This window comes from Trachinotus anak, unplaced genomic scaffold (genome assembly GCF_046630095.1).
Source record: "Trachinotus anak isolate AG129_WGS33_773 ecotype Australia unplaced genomic scaffold, CSIRO_AGI_Tana_v1 ptg000004l, whole genome shotgun sequence".
NCBI lineage: Eukaryota > Metazoa > Chordata > Actinopteri > Carangiformes > Carangidae > Trachinotus > Trachinotus anak.
In genome coordinates, this window is record NW_027273855.1 from 3,663,949 (window position 1) to 3,679,653 (window position 15,705).

Genomic DNA, 15,705 nt, shown 5'->3' on the forward strand with positions numbered 1-15,705 from the left:
CTGGCCTGGATCAGCTCTCGCACAGTGGGGGAAGAGAGCTTGTGTGTGTAATTGCAATCTACTTCAAGCTGTAGACCATCAAACCGAGAACAAACACGCACCACAACAGAGGACTCGTTTTTTAAGAGAAATTAAAAAAAGGAAATGCTCTCACGTCTTGCCACGCCCTGATCAGTGATGTCACAGCTAATGTTTTTCACAGCTGGCAAAGGCAAAATACCTGCTATGACATCACTGATTGGGGTGTGGCCTGTACACACAGCTTTAGTCTTTTAAAACAGTGACACAGGAATTGATGTAAACAGGACTTCTACAAGCATGAAGAGGTGATTTTGTTTTTTATTAACAATGAAACAGGAAGAAGAGGGGTAAAGTTAAAGCAGCTGTCTGGTTTTATCTCAGGGAGGGGGACCTGGATCAGATTAGACGTGAAGTATGTGAAGGAGCTCTTAACAAATTGAAATTCAGTTACCTCATTACTTGTCTCAGCAGGACCTTTCCTCAGCCACGGCTGCCGAGCACAAAGGATGTTTTACTGAGGGAGCGTCACTGTTCCTCTCACTGCAAACACACATTCATTTTGAAGATGGATCTCAGTAGATGGCAGCCTTACACACACAGCTAACTGCTACTGCTGTTCTCACCACTCTCCCTTTCCTCCCAAGGCTGTTGTAAATGAAACAGTACACTTGGACCAATCCGAAATTATCATAAGGCACAGATAACCCAGCCTATATAACCGATAATTATTATCAATTTCAGCATTTGCTCCTTAATTTCATGATAAATATCAATCAGTCTTGTCTGTCCTGGATGTATACAGTGACTATACACTGAATTTTATTTAAAATATAAATCATCTTTAAGGTAATTGCTCTGGGAATTCGGCAACTTTGCTCAATGCTTTGGGTGAGGCTGCATTTCGCTGTGCTACTATGTTTGTTTTTTTCACCTGACCTGCTGCATCACTGTCTGTTACACCATTACAGTCGTGTCAAGGAAAAAACGAAAAGCTTATTTTCTTTCTTTTTTTTTTTTTTTTTGCCACAGTGCTTTTGTTGCCAGAGAAAAGGGACCTAACTGTTGTGTGGGTTCATGGGTCTGTCTCTGCAGACAGACACTGGAAGAAAAGCATCAAAACCTTTACAGTGGCTGCAGCTACAATCAGACATCATTCAAACCAGAGTGTATGTGTTTATGGATCTTAAATGTATAATAAGTGTCCTTCATATGACAGACACTGAACCTAGCCCTGCTCTTTGCTGCTAATCTATCATATAGCTGGGGATAAATGCCTACAAATAATGTTATGGCGGTTTTCAGAAGACAGATGACGCTGTAAGTGGGTCAGTGGTTCATAATGGTAACAGCCACAAGTGATGTCTGTTACAAGTGACCTGCGCTAAGTGTCCTTGAACAATTTTTCAACCAGTCTTGCTTCCTCACTGTTAATTATCTTGAACAAGTGTCAGCTACATGCCCAAACTGAAACTGTGAATCAGCTCAAGTCGAGAAAGCAAGGGGAGAGCAACTGCTGGTACAGTGGGAGGTAAGGATGAAAGATGTCCCAAATAAACTGAGTTTTCTGTTTTTTCCCCTCTGGTTTAAAATTCCAGTGAAAATTTCCAATTCCAACAGTTTGCTTTTTTTTTTTTATATCAGTTATATACTGAGTTCATGTGGGTTTATAGGATAATAAACCAAAGAAATATTGAGGGCCACGGCCCTCTTAAAGATTTTATGACAGAAGCAGTTACACAAAGTGAATGACGATGTGAATTCGAGGACTGTGTGATTATATTTTCTAGTTTGTATGCATGTCCTGTCTGCAGAGATTTAAATACGTATATTTTATGCATTTAGGAGTGGGACCACCACCGAGTGTTGCACTGCAGTAGCACAGGCCAGTCAGTAGATCAGAAAAGGTAGAAAGAGAATTACTGATCCTGGAGCCTATTTCTGAGATGAACAGAGGCTCTTAGGAATATTGCTTTCAGGAGCTGGTTAAATGAGAAGTTTGGATCAAAGGTAACACCGAGATTTTAACTTATTACTTTTTCGTAATTGTGCAGCCACCGGTATTAAGTGAGAGGAGACGACTGATTCCACACTGCTTGACTCTAACATTTTGCAGAAATGTTGTTGAAGTAATGAATATTTTGATCAACCTCAGACGTTTTTGATGATGCATAGAGTGAGAGTACATTTTTTTTGACGTGTATTAGGAAAGGTGGCTTTTCCAAGTGCGTTTTTTGATCACAGAGACCAATAAGTGATACACTGTGGATGATTTGTGTACATCACATGCTGCTCTGACAAAGTCAGGGGCTTGATGAACACCGGTGAGGTGCCTGGGTCAGTTCATCATAAAAGACTTGAAACGGTTACATTGCCGACGCTGTGTCCAAGTTAGACTATGAGGAAGGAGACCAGTCTGATGAGAAGTCTTAATGGAGCTGCAGCTGCAGCAGCCAAATCCAGTAATGACGACTACAAATCTACAGTAATGCTGACGGTAGCATGAACTTTGCTGTTCAACTTTTTTTTTAAAGTATAGCCGACCAAAACTGCTAAGTGCTGTCGGCAGAATCACCATATTTATGTGAGTTACTGTGTAAAACATCAGTGTGTGTATACTCACAGAGCACGAACCCACCTGCGTTCACTTCCTGCTGTTTTTTAAACTAAATGCATTTTTGTTACCACAGCAGGTGTTTAGTAACTGACTCCTCACTTGGTAAGTCTGGGTAGAAATAATATTTATTTTTAATAAAACATGCAGTTTTGGATGTTTTTCAAAAGGGGTAATAAAAATATAATGGACTGACTCAAAACTGTTAACGTGTGATGGGCCCCTGACAGATACTGGGCCCTGGCACGGTGCACTGCTGCACCATGGGTAGTTTTGCCATCGACTACAGTCAAGCTAACTGCTCTGTGAGGCTGTACTAGCACAGCAGGGCTTTGAGTTATGCTAATGTCAGTGTGCAAACATGGCCACATAAATATGATGCAGGCCTGATGTTTACCAGGTTTTGTCGTTTGACTTTAGAAATAAGATTTAAGTGATTACTGTGACATGCTTAACTGTACAATTAGATAAGTGTCTTAAAGTCAGGAAGCTGTAGTTCGTTATACAGCAGTATCTTCAAGTTTGCTAACACTAGCTAACACTGGCCCCTATAAGCTTCTGGTCACCCAGTAAGACTGACTGTACTGAAATAAGCGAGGTGTATTTTATTATTCCACTTTCCATTTATAAGAGTAATAATATATTTCTTTGCACAAAATTCTTTTTATTTCTTTATGAAATACTAAAGTCTTTCAAGTGGTATTTTCATACAATGACGCTCACATACAGTGACTAGTTCAACTGATTTGAACTATCTTAACTTAAAGACCGTTTTATAACCAGTGTACCATTTATATTGTCCTGTTTTCATCAGGGAACACTGCATCTGCCAGATATGGGAGATACTCCACTGTTTTATTCAGCACCAGATAGATAAAAGAATATGAACATATCTGAAAGGGTTCCTAGATTTTTATCACTAATGGAGAATTAAAATGCACAAAGGCATCTTCGTTTCTCAAATGCAGCCCATTTTCAATTAGAACAAACTGGAAGGTCAAGCAAATTGAATTACAAGCAGCATTAAATTCTGGAGTAGGGTGACTTTATTTTCATAACCCCCTGAGCAGGACTGTTATCTGCACTGCATGGGCACATGTGTGATGTATGGATGCATACTTGTTTTCATCAGGATAGATAGGATACATAGCACACCTACTTAACAAACCTTTCAATACCATGGATTCAGTGGTGTAGTGTACTTTGTTTTAGTGGGTATACTGTGGATGCCTGCCCCCCCGCACAGATTACATAGACTATAATATAGGCTACAGGTGGCAATATATAATTAGTTAAACAATAGGCTATACCACGTCCGCCTCGGTGGAAGTCTGGGGTATAAGGAATTGAACGATTCCACTCACACTTTGTAGTCTTCTCTTTAGCTGCTGTTTCAGATCAGACATCCCTCCATGGGTGATTGAAAATGTATGTGTCTGTTTCTAAATTCTGAGAGAGGGGAGGACATGCAGCAAAAGGCCACAGGATGGATTCAAACCTGCACCGACGAGGTTTGAACGGAGGTTTAATGATATCTGCTCCACCTTATAAGCTACCACGACAAGTGTAGAGGGAAACCGCTGACACTGACCTGTACTTTCTGCCAGCCCAAGGAGCTCGTCAGTCTACTGCTAATTGATGAACTTTTCACCTGTTTTTTTTACATAAACAAATTGTTGAGGTGCAGGTTCTGTCACAAAACTATGTTGTTACATGTCCTTGGGCATTTTTAGCTGCCAGTGTCATAGCCTAAGATGTTCACCTGATGACTCAGGCTCAGAAACAGCCTCAATGACACAAAGATTAATTGATGTACATACAGACCAATCAGTGTTGAATCCAGATGCCTGGTGCATCGTTTATGTTTTTATGTTGGGTTAAGTAACAGAACATGATAAACATCTATGTAATTACAGGAATAGTATTATAATTATTATTTAAATTGTTGTGAAAACCACAATGATTTGTGTTGAAGGCTCAGACATTTTTGTGTTTTACAGATATTTGTCAGGACTCAGGACACCCAGGGATAAACAGGGACATCTGGTCACTGTTTTTTTTTTTTTAAAACCAAACCTGAGAGAACGTCCGACTGTTTTTGCTTGCTATCAAATTGAAATAAAATGGATTGATGCAGTAAGGTGAATTCAATCTGATGCAGATGCCAAGTGCTCCAACGGTAGAAGGGATTTAAATTACTTAAGTGTTAGCCTGTTATGAATTTTAAATGGGAAATCATGTCCCATTTCCTAGGTTTAATCAAGTCTCTTTGAAAATCAGTCACCGGATTTCTGGTTTAATATACTAACGGTTAGAAAGGAGAGAGAGAGGGGAAATGAAATATGGAGTACTGATTGGGCGTCACAGTGCACTTTCCGTCTGTCAGCAGAATGGCCTGGCATAATTAGGAAAAGCAGCACAATGGAAGCAGGGAGCGCTGTCTTCAAAGCCAAGAGCTCTCTCCCCTTGTTTTTTTTTTTTCTTTGACTTTACACATTCAGACCTATTGGTGAACTATCTGCCTCGCTTTTTAACCAGTGCACATCAGAGTTAGCAGCCACTTAGTGAGGCCGGGATGCACAGAAACGTTATCAGTCACATCAGAGGCACTACAAAGCAGCCGCCCGCCTCTACCTTGTCCTTTTCCATTCGCCCGTTGCATTTAAAGTCAAAGCAGCATGTATCAGGCACACAGATTATCTTGGGACTATCTGTCAGCGCTACTCGGATATACCTGTGATTGACTACAACCAGAAAAATTCATTTTAACCTGATGAGAATAGGCTAGGAGACAAAAACTAAATTGCAGTTATTAACCTATAGCTTCAATGTTGATTACAAAGTGCAGTCCTATTGACCTCAGTGCACCGCTGCAGAAATATTGTAAATATTCATGAGTGAACGGCAGGTCTGCGGGAGATAAATCACATGTGTGTCCACCTTATCAAGTGAGGGGTCAGAGCTCAGGTAATTTCTTGCAGCGGAGTGGAGGCAGTTCAGTACCTTTCCATAAAATCCAATCCAGAATGGAAAGCTTTCACCCTACATCATTCCCTGTTTCCTTCTGTCAGCAGGGACTCGTTAAAGTAAAAAAATAGGCCCCTGGTGATCAGAGTTGTGCATGAAGGCACTCATGTAGAAGAAGAACTGTGATTTACAGAATTCCAGCATGCAAACTCGACTGTAATGACGCCAGTGGTGGAGCCTGTATCAGCCTGTATCAGCCTGTAATCTATTTCATCTTTTTGAACTGCTGCATAATTTAGCTCATGCAGGTTAAAAAACAATTCCATTGCATCTACAGTTTACCTTTACTTCACCTCTTTTTTCACTTTCTGCACAATAGAAAAATGCATATAGAGCTCAATTACATTTGTAAACCTGTCTCTGTTTTGAGTTGTTCTGCTTTATCACGCATCGTTTAAGTGGTCTTGGCTTTTAAAAGTAATATCTGTCTGTCATTCTATAGGAGTTTACAGTAATGTGGCAATGACTGGAGGCAAAGCATGGCTGTGTGGGAGGAGGTTCTACTGAAAAAGAGTGGCTCAGAGCAGCTCACTCAAAAACAAATGGAAGAAATGAACATGAACTAGTTTTTTTGGAACAGTGAACTTGTGAACTATGGATGTGAATTGGTTTAATTTTAATCTGTGTGAATTCTTGTAGAGTATGAACTTGATTTTCTAGCTGTGTCGTGCAGGAGCTTCACCCGCAAATAACAGTCATCTGTCAATATGATAGATAGATAGCACAGAGCAGGAAAAGCTTTCTGTAAGGTTCCCTGACGCAGCAGGGTTGTATGGGTCTGTTGCTGAATGTGCTCTTAAGTTTGTCCAGAGTTTTACGGAGGGGGTGGGTGACATTGTCCATGATTTTCATCAGTTTTAGCCATAGTTCTGTCCTCAGCCACCTCCTCCAGCGCGAGCAGCCTCACAGGCAGTCTGTTGGCCTCTTTTGCTCTGATGCCAGCACCCCAGCACATCACAGCAAACAAGATTGTACTGGCAACAACATGTAGAGCATTTTGTTACAGACAGATCTGAGCCTCCTCAGGAAGTTAAGCCAACTCGGGCCCTTCTTGTAATGGCCTCTGTGTTAGCGGACCACCACATCTGCACGCCCAGATACTTATAGGACTTCACGATATCAACATTAGTCCAACTGATACAGACTGGAGAGGGTGGGGACCACCAACATTCGGCTGCAGGTGACCTAACAAACTGCTCCACCAGGCCCCTGTGCTCCTCCACCCTCCACCCTCCACCCTCCACACACACACCACAATGACAGTGTCATCAGAGAATTTCTGGAGATGACATGACTCAGAGTTGTAACAGGGGAGCTGCTACGACAGGCTGCCACTCACACGGCACCATTGTTGTACTTTTCCATGAACTGGATTGGTATTTCTGCTTTTGTCTGACAACATGTTTTGACAGTCGAAGATTAATCTACATTCTGTCTCGTGATAATTCTCATCATACAGTTTAAATGCTTGGTGGAAAGTCAATATTGTGACGTTCTTTTCATTGCAAAATTAAAGTAAAATTAACAACTTACATGTTATCAAGTATTTTAAAGCTGCACTAATCAGTAAATTCATATGAACAATGGCTCAAATCCATATTTATACAACTTAAACAATCATATAGGGTCATTCGTCCTCACCCTCTGCTGCAACCTCTAGCCAGGCTTACTCCACCTTCGCTGTTATAATATGGTTCGGCTTATGGAACAGTCATGGTTTGGTTAGGTTTAGGCACATGGTTAGATTTAGGGGAAGATCAGGGTTTATATTTCATCAAGGTTTGAGGACCCTGTCGTCATAGTAACAGTAATAAACAGTAGACAGGCAGGTTGAGGTTGTGGAACAGCCATTGAGAAAAGAAACACTGACATCAGTTTGAAATGGGAAACAAACAGTAGTCTCCTGTGTGAAAGTGCTTCGTTATATCCACCCACCCATCCATCCACCCCAGCCCTCCTTCTGCCGCAGTTTGTTGCTCTTTATACTATGTGACCTGACTTCCTGCTTTCCTGCAGCCACTAGAGGTCGCCTAACAATAAAGCGTAACTATGTGTTGTAATAAGCTGCTTGCACTGATGACTTATGGGATTGTTTTGGAGGGGAAGACATTCTTAATATTAATCACCCAACTCTGGTGCTTCTTAATGCCTTTCAGCTCATTGTTTCGCTTGCGGATCACAGCTTTGCTTTCATCTACTGAGTTTCCAGCAGCAGCAGTCAGAAAAAAACCCATCAGAAATCATAAGATTGTGGGCTCCCTGTCCAGCACTAAACAGGAGACAAAGTGAGCAACTAACTGGTGAATATAGTGAAGCATTGTTCAGCAGCTGAGTTTAGCAGTAAAATACCCAATTATATCTCTCAGGAATTAGTGAAGAACAAAACATAGCTGGAAGGAGAGAGAATATCGGACATACAGTACAGTAGTGCAGAGACACACCTCCAAATAAATGTTCTTCTATGTTGGGTATGTACTGTTAAAAGAAAAACTGCTTGCTAACGTATTTGCCATATTGACTTTTCAAGGCCTTAAAATGGCAAATTTATGTAGCACTCTGCTTGTTGTGGCATTCTGCCTCCAAGTTTCCAACACAAAAGAGAAGCAGGTTTAATGGAGGATTCCAAATATTATTCTTGTTCAGCATGGACAAACTTTTCACACTTAAGATTTAATGGCTCGGTTAATGGCATTTTTGTGAAGAACGGGGAGTGAGTCATTCATACCCAGCCCTCCTCCAATGCAGGAACTGAACAACCCCAAACCTGAGACTTCCCATAAACTGAACTTCTAAGAACCTTGGTACAGGTTCTTCATGCCTGTCTGCTTTATGTGTATTTATGTTATTAAAATGAACAAAGCAGGACCTGTAAATTAATTTGTATGTGTTGTTAGGTAGATAAATGAAGTGAATAGATGTGGGAGCAACAACAATGAAAGAAGTGGCATTGATGTTGTATGTTTTTGTTAACTTGAGGTATAATACCAGTGTACAAGCCTGTTCAGAGCCCAAAACTCTGCCTACATTATGATATTTTTAATTTTTTTCCCTGCACTTTTTGGCTTTGTGTTGTATTGGGAATGTCTGGCACGCCTTTTGCTGACTCCAGCAAAACGGCCTTCTGTCTTAATGATGATGGCTGTAACATTTTTATTTGTCCAACAGTTCTTTTTTAAACCATTGGTTATCCAAACTGATACAGATGCAGTAGCAATCAGCCCTGAAAATACCTGGAGCATTTAGTCTCACCTGCAGTGTCCAGATCCATTTCCAGGAGCTCCTCCTCAAAGCAGATGGAGATCAATGGAGAAAAAAAGCTGAACTTGTAAGAATGGCTACACGTTACTTTACGTTAAATTGCTGCAATGGAAAAAAAAGGCAATTGTCATTCTGGAGATGAAGCAACACAAAAAAATAGAAGCAGTACAATCAGTGTTTCTACAGGCATGTTGAAGTACTACTGCTTAGTTTTCAGGTTTTATCACAGTCAATCACTAAAATGACCAAAAGCTTTTTAAAAATGTTTTTCTCTCCTTTTATTTTTGGAGCATTGCGTGACGTTTTTCAGGACTAGTCAGATCTGGGAAAGTTCATATCATTGAACCCGTGGTGAAATCTGCATGCTACAGGACAAAGCAGAGCATGCCTTGTGGATTTTACAGGCAATAGTCTAATGTGAATTATTTTAGCACTGCTGACTGTGTTGTCGTAAGCTGTCCTTTTCCATTTGTGTTCAGCTTTTCTTCCTGCCCGTGGACAAGCTGCCATTTCTTCAAGCTGCGGACCCCTCTATGACCTCACAGTCTTCCCTCTGCATCTCTAGCACCTCTTACACTTTCAGCACATTGATCTTGCACTTTGCTACCCTAAATTAAGATGAAAGTCAGTGTTTGATCCTTTGGCACTTTAGACTTTGATAGTATTCTGTGTTTCTTGAGGTCAGCCCTGTCCACTCTGTGTGCCCTCGGCCCACAGAGACTCCATGTCCTGGCTCTGGGCAGAGGGCCAAGCATCACCATCCACAGCCCCCAGTCGGCCTCCAGAGCTCAGGGTCGGCGGAGGTTCATCTACCCTTCAGATAGAAAATGAACCAATGTGTGTGGACAAGCTCTCAGTTCATAAAACAGCAGGCATCCCCACATCGGAGTAAAAGACTCATTGACTATTAGAATGGACTAATGTGGTGTCATGGGTTAATCTGCACTTTGTGGAAACATAAAATAAGCTCACATTCAGTATTCACGCTCTAGTGAAATGATATGTTGCAGCTTGATTGATTACATGTTTATTATGAACTGATCTCTCAACTGAGATGATTAACTGAGAAATTTGGATACAAATTCCACAAGAATGCATAAACATGTTCATTATTGACTTAATGGAATTTAATGGAGAGTTTTAATGTTGCATGATCTAAATGCTAATTTGGGGGCTTTTTCAAATTAATTGAAATCTCAGGGAAACACATAAAAGCCCAGTTTTAAGTGGGTGCTCCAGTGGTTTAATGTTGCACTTCCATAAATTTAGAGGACTCACAAGAGGCAGATTAAAACAGAATGGTCACAATCAAAGCAGCAGAAGCTGGGATATGCTGACTTTTAGACCTCAGAATGGCTCAATGTATCCTACATTTCCCATTATACCACCAACAGCATCTTTCTGTTAGATCCTCCCTGTCTGGTAAAGGCACTCATCTATCAAAGTCCACACCCTACGCCTTCTGCTAAACACTGGTTGTCCCCAAGTTTGACCCAGCTGCTACTACTGTCCTGAAACCCTGGGGCCAGCAACTGTTAATTCAGTTAGAGTGTGTTGGTTGTATTTTTGTGAATGAATGATTGTTATCTCACTGAGGATATTCACACATCCAGATATCCGATGCCGGTGTATTGGAGAATGTCATCTTGAAAGAAACTGAATGATTATTATGAAAGGGAGATACCAAGGCTTAGCTCTAGGCTGCTTTTCCTGATGTACCTCTATGATCTGCGAGACGAGGGTGACTCGGCTGATTTGTAAAAATGTACTGCCAACCATACATAACTGTTTGAGCTATTAGAACATTGTCTATGTCCCTATTTTAAAGCAGTAAAAGTTTTTATTACTATTAAATCCTTTATTTAAAAAGGTAGTCTCATTGAGATCAGAATCTTTTTCAAGAGAGACCTGTGTACAAAAAAACAATTATTGCATTGAAATAGGGGACTCATTTGGCAAAACAAAATAACCTTTTTTTAGCTTTTAAGAGCAGTTGGGTTTTGCTCTTCCTCAATCTTACGATTGTAAAGAACATGTTTTTTCATGAGAAGTTGCCGAACAAGCAAGGCTACCAAAAAAATAGCTGCAATAGACTAAGTCTATGTAGCTTAACCAAGCCTTTGCCCATTTCTGGGACATGACCCTCGTCTTGCAGGTCATAGCAGTCTTGAGATTTGCACACCTCAGCTCCAGTTGAATTTTCTTGCTCTGGTAAATGGAAAACATTCATTCAGGTCAACAGAAGTCACTTGGCTGTGGTAAAAACTTAGCACTTCCTCCCTGCCACCTTCCTGCCTGTCCCACAGCAGAGGTAACCATCCTTGCTTTTAAAATAAGTAAGACATGGTCCCTGGTTGGGAACTGGTGTGCTGTTGCCAGGACTCAGTTATGCTGCCTCCCTGGTTCAGCCGGCTCCTGCAGCGGTGCTGTCCGTGGTGCTGAAAGTTGTCCTCGCAGACAACTGTGGAACGGCCCTGAGTAACCAGCATGTGCCCACTCTTACATGCAGAGAGTGAACAGACCTCAAAAACACATCCACTTCAACATGTCTGCTCCCGAAGAGAGCTTTGACAACAATGGTCAATAATCAGACTTTACGACTATTCCCCGCTGAACAGGGCTAATTCTAATGTCCTACTGCAGCCGCTTGTACAAAGTGACAGAAAAAATAATCCCATCTGACCATTAGGATTTTCTTGGCCTTCCTCTCATGCTATTTTACATGGGAATAATTTGAAAACAATTGGATTTGCTCTATCTCATACCCTCCCCCATGGACCTCCCTGAACATGAAATTTCACTTCTCTGCTTTATACCAGGCACTCATGTCTCTCCCAGGCTATTCAGGCTGTAATGTGTGCTATAAATAACACCAGGGTCAGAGAAAAGGGATAGAGGGCATATTGCCATACAGCTCAGTGATGAGCAGTGTTATAAGTCATTAAAGAGTTTTGTGTAATTAATGCAGCATATGGTGAGACACCTGCTTCAGAGACTTGATGGTGTTGCAGGCCTCTTATAAGGTTTTATACACCAACACTTTGATTAAGACAAAGGTAGGATCAACTAGCTTTGTGAAGTTCAACCAAATTAAAATGACATTTTATGTTGGCCATAGCATCTGCCATTTAATTAGCTAATTAATTTACACTTGCCTTCAAAGTTCTCAAAGCTAATGACATTTATTTTTTGAGCATTAACATGCATGATTACATTTGCTTTGTTTATCAGCATGAAATGGATGCTCTATCATTAATGAGTGTAACTGTGTGTCAACGTGTGCGTAATTACACAAAGGTTTAATTAATGATAGTGATACTGAAACCAAACCCATATATTCTTAGATGCCGACTGCTTTTCCAAGCAAGATGTATTTTAGCAAAGTGTATAAATATCCAACCCGTGCAGCCAAAGCTATGAATGATGTTGCGGGAGCAGGTCTTTATTGATCTGAAATGTAAAGCAGGTTTACTGGAGGTCATGTTAAAAACAAAGTACTGAATGGGTACAATGCCAATTTTGATCCTTCCACTCAGGGCACTCTCATCATGATAAAGTAGGTGGCTCTGATCCCAGAATACTCAAAGTAGCAATTATAAAGACAACTTGCACTGCATGAGCCGACTTACTCACACAGACTTAATTAATACTAATGTCTAAGATAAAGGAGGAGGCAGGAGGTGGTGGATGCAGAATGAACAACGTGTAGTTGTACATGAGCAACGCATGACCGTAGTATTGATATATGACATCTGTGTCCTGCATAACAATCACAGTGGTCAATGTCTTCATAACAGCAAGTGGACTCAGGTCAGTCCAGATGACTTATTAATTATATTATTAATAATAATGTTTACATTCTCTCATTCTGGTAGATATATTTTTCATACACAGCAGTCACAAAAACACTCTTTACACTATTTGATTCAGTTTTTACTCTTGCATATTCACATTTTTGTCAGTCAAACAGTATTTTTCCTCAGGCAAACCAGTTATGTGCCCCAAGGCCACAGAGTCCCCACGGGGCTCTGAGCCCCCAGGCTCATTGTGTGCTAGCTGACTTGTGGTTAATCTGATTTATTGCGAAGTTCTTAGAGAAACTGCAGCATTTAGTATATTATTAACTAAAGATAATGTTTTCTGCATTATTATCTACTCATAAGTCCCTGTTTTGTTGAGGGGCCCTGTAGCCTTAAGAGCTTTGTTGTTGTCGTTAGTTATTGGAGGGTTCAGTGGGGGCCAGACAGCAAACCTTTGTCACAAACCCCCTAATAGCTTCATCTGGCCATTGTTAAGTAGCTGGTAAAACACAAGTGATAGAAAATTGCACTATTTCTGTCTCCATTTCTGATGAATCTCCAAAAGTTGTGAATGGTGAAGTTATTTTTTATTTACAGTTTTTATGTAAAGCTGGCTTAATATGACTACGATATATCACAGATCCTGTTACGAAGATACAGTAAAAAAGAAAAACTGCCGTCAAGCTTGATCTCATGAGCGGTATTATGTATGATCTAAAAATCCTTGCCCTTTTGTTGACTTCTCACTAAAATCCCTCTCCTCCTGAACACTTTGTCAAGCTTCCAAGTACATCTGGCGTTCAGAAAATGTGTGATGATGATCTGTAACTGTCAGTCTAACATCACAGTATGAAGTGTTACTTTAAAACGTTTGTGGGCCAAATCTAGGCCAAACCTACACACTAAGCTCAGAGGAACATTTTGGAGAGGTGCAGCCCAAAATAAACAGCTGATCTCGATAAAAATAGGTGCAACAGTCTCTCAAGGCCAAAATGGAAATGTTTATTCAAGAAATAATAATGTGGGCTGTACAGGATTGGCATCAACTAAAGGTAAAGTTCACAGAATAGCACAGTCAGTGTGTCAAGTTTATGAACCCAGTACAATTCTCTTGTGAGACAGTTTTAGCTCTTACAGTAAAGCCATGGGGAGCACAGAGAAATCAATCCATTCAATACTGAATAAAAAACAAACTCAGACCTTGTTGAGAGAAATGTTCAATTTCATTGTTTGTCCATAAAGAAACATCGCAAAATATGGTAAAAAGGTTTCTTTTATAACCCTTTATAGCCTGAATACATTATAAGGAAACTTGTAGAAGAAATTAACAAATGAGATTAGTTATCTGTCACTGGCAGACTTAACTTGATCTTCACCTGATCCCAAATAAACTTTGAAAAATGGATGAAAACAGCCTCTGTTTTTGCAGCCAATATGATAATCATATCAAAGAACTTCTTAAAACAGGTGATAATGCACAGTCATATGAATTCAACGCAGAACTCACACATGAAGCATTTCTTTAAAATTACTTATGAATGAATGGAATGAAAAATTAAAGCAACAAATAAAGCATAAAAATAAGTCAAGAATAGAGCACACATTTATGTCATGCATTCATCATTGGATGTCAGTGCCCACCTGTTCAACAATTCATTTCTCCCGAGACACACACACACACACACACCCTCACTTCCTCGGGAAACTACCAGCAGGCCTCCGGGTGAGGGCCGGAAGTGCGGACGCTGGCATCACCTGTGCACACCTGCGCGCTCGTCATGTCCGCGGCAGTTGTTCCGTTTGTGGACCAAGATGCAGAAGAGGAGTCTGTGGGGGGAAGGGTCGGAGCTAACCGCTCAGAGCGACTGGTGGACGGCCTCCGGTGCAGTGAGTGCTCCGGTATGTTTCTGTATGTTTGGACCCAGCGCAGATGCTTGATTTTATTGATGATTTGCTTGCTTGTTTGCTTGTGTGGGGTCTGTGCTAAATTGTGGAGTGGATTTTCATGGACGGACTCTCTGACTAGCTGTTGAACTATTAGCCTGTAGAAATAACAACCAGCTAAAAGGTGAATTGAACATTGATTCTCTGGCTTATTGTTGCATTGCTCTGTGGATTAGTTGCTGCCTGTTGCATTTAGCCTTCTTGTAATTCGTTTTTGCTCATATTTTGAGGAATTTGACTTGACTGGGAACTATACGACTGTCAACCCATAGTAAGTATTTTGTGAGAAGGGCCTGTGATAGGCACCCTTCAACAAGTGATTCAAACAGCAACAAAAATGGCGCCCTAGCTCCCACTGGAAGAAGGGGCTGCTTTCCTAAGAAACCAGTTTACAAAAAAATCTCAACTCGTGGCCGATGCCTCATCGCACAGATATTAAGGATATCAAGGAATCATTAGATCAGTGGTACAGTCAAAAGACCATCGAAACAAGAATGTATGGAAACCGAGACAAAATGTGGACCTCATGTCACAGGAAACCGATCCTTACAACATACAGTTATCTGCCCACAATGATGCCCCCAACCAAGCTGCTCCAAGTGGTCACCAGCCAGGACAGACCCTGTCACAGTGCCTCCAATCAACCATAAAAGCCCGGGTACAGGACAAGACGGCAACAGTATTTATTATAACAATGACGTGAGAAGAGGCCGGTGGGGTGTAGCTCGCCTCCCTTTAAGCTGAGTTCTACCTTGTTATTTTATCCAGTCCAAGAAACCCATTAAACCACTTCCCAGGGTAACCATCCCCACCTGCTGATGAACACAGCCACCTATCAGTTAATACATTAACCCACAAAGAGTGATCAGCATCACATGTAACATCCAGTTCCTTTGCACAGGCTTCAAAGAGAGTCTGCAGCCCTGGGGTGCACTGTGGCAGTGCCCTTTCATGACAGTTGAGGGAACCACTAACCCTACCCTTGTCTGGTGGGCCACACAGACCTACTGAAACATCAGCATCTTTCTTGCCAATCCACCATGA